This window comes from Capricornis sumatraensis, chromosome 9, assembly GCF_032405125.1.
Source record: "Capricornis sumatraensis isolate serow.1 chromosome 9, serow.2, whole genome shotgun sequence".
Lineage (NCBI taxonomy): Eukaryota > Metazoa > Chordata > Mammalia > Artiodactyla > Bovidae > Capricornis > Capricornis sumatraensis.
Window position 1 is genome coordinate 85,645,399 of NC_091077.1, and position 1,955 is coordinate 85,647,353.

At 38.4% G+C, this 1,955-nt stretch overlaps 1 non-coding gene across 1 annotated transcript; it reads left to right on the forward strand.

Annotated features, from left to right (window-relative positions):
* Positions 1-1,512: 1,512 nt before the first annotated feature.
* LOC138086712 (small nucleolar RNA Z39) lies at positions 1,513-1,575 on the forward strand. The gene has a single exon (XR_011145418.1). It is a non-coding gene; the product is annotated as a small nucleolar RNA Z39 (small nucleolar RNA).
* The last annotated feature ends 380 nt before the right edge of the window (positions 1,576-1,955 follow it).

A 1,955-nucleotide genomic window follows, 5' to 3' on the forward strand; every position in this document is an offset into this window, starting at 1 on the left:
AGTAAAAGAAGCCAGAGGCCTTACCTCGCTCTAGCGCTCCCCCCATTTCCCCTGCGCGCCCCACCCTGCCCTTCAAAATTCGGGGGACCTTAGAACCTCTGACTGCAGGTATTGTGGCTTAAAACCTAGCTAAAGGTCACCGGCTTCGAAATGAAGGTCATTGAAAACTCGGGGTTATGAGGGCCTATGATGTGGAGCTAGTCTTATACGAATTGATGAAATTAGAAGTATTAACCGTCCTTGAAGTTGGTTTTAGTTTTAATTATAAATAGCTTCAAGCGGGTAGTTAGCTGTAACAGCTTCCTGGGGTTATCCTGAGGCCTAGAAAGGGTGTAGAGAGAGAGTCAGGAAAGCCAGAAATTTTTTTTTACCATATAGTGTTGGCGGTGAAGGTCATATGATTTTAAAGATGTTTAAAAGTGCTATGATTAAGTTGCCCAGTATTCCATACATAGCAATGGTGGACCAGGATTTTTATCCAAGCAGTCTTGTTCCAGAGCTCAGGTATTTGACCAGGCATACATAACCTGATTATATGAAAATTAGCGTTTCGTCTGTACTTATTTTTAATTGTAAAATCAGATGGTTTGAAGTTCAATATTTGTTGTTTGTTCTCTTTTGTTCCCAACAGAATATACCATTTTCAGTGGAAAACAAGTGGAGGTTACTAGCTATGATGACTTTGTTCTTTGGGTCTGGATTTGCTGCACCTTTCTTTATCGTAAGACACCAACTGCTTAAAAAGTAATCCATGAGAAAGGTAAATTGAATGGAATTAAAACCTTCGCAGAAGTTTCTCCTTTATTCCTTTCTTCCCTTACCACCCACCCCCTCAAAATCACAAATACTGAAGTTAAGTGGGCATGTGACATTGGTGGGAGACAGGTTAAACCTATAGACAAACAAACTTTGCCTGAAAGCCAGTGTTTATTGAATGCTGCTGTTTGTTAGGCACACGTAATATTAATAGGCTCAGATTGCTTCCCAGGCAAGACTGTGAGGTATTAACCTGATTTGAGACCAAAAAAAGAAAGTCAGCTTGCATAGTATTCCATAGCTAGCAGTGGTGGACCAGGAATTCTATCCAGGCAGTCTTGTTCCAGAGCTGAGGTTCTTGACCAGGAAAAGTTCTAATAAACTGATTACTGTTCGTCTGTCTTGAGGGCGGTATATGTTAGTATCTACATGAAGGAATCATGTGTGCTGCAAGATTATTAGAGTCCCTGAGTAAGAAGGAAATGGCAAACCACTCCAGTATTCTTGCCTGGAAAATCCCATTGGCAGAGGAGCCTGGTGGGCTATATTCCACGAGATCTCAAGAGTCAGACCCGACTTAGCAACTAAAGCACCACTGAGTGAGAAGATTAATATTGTAATTAGAATTTTCATCATAAACAACACTACAGGAGGCTCTGTGGGTTTGTTGGAATACATTCCAAAATATACTTTAGAAAAGAAGGACTTCACTTGTCTTACTTTAGAAGGGAAATGATTTATCCAAGCCATTACTTGTTGCATATGATGAAGCAAATCAGTATGAGTAAAATCATGATACTGTAAACGCTTTCTGATGCACCAGTCATAAATTGAAGGACAATATATTAATGAAACTGCATGATTTCTGTTAAATTTGAGTTTAAGTGTCATTAATTTTTTGTGTTTTTATTCACAGATAGGAAGAGGAGCATATTAAGAGGTGCAGTCTCTTAAAAGGATCAGTCCCTTGAACTCAGCATCCTAAATATGTTTGTAAATAAACTTATGGCATAAATCCTTAATGCCTCTTCTCTGAAATATGGAACATGATAATTGAACATGTGCTTACATTTTGTTTGGGTAATATTGCATTATTAGTTTCTTAATTAAATATGTATTTGATTTAGCTTGTTTCTTGGTCTTAAAATCCGATTTTTTTGTTTTGATTCGTGGATCAGGAATTTGTCGGCAACTCATTA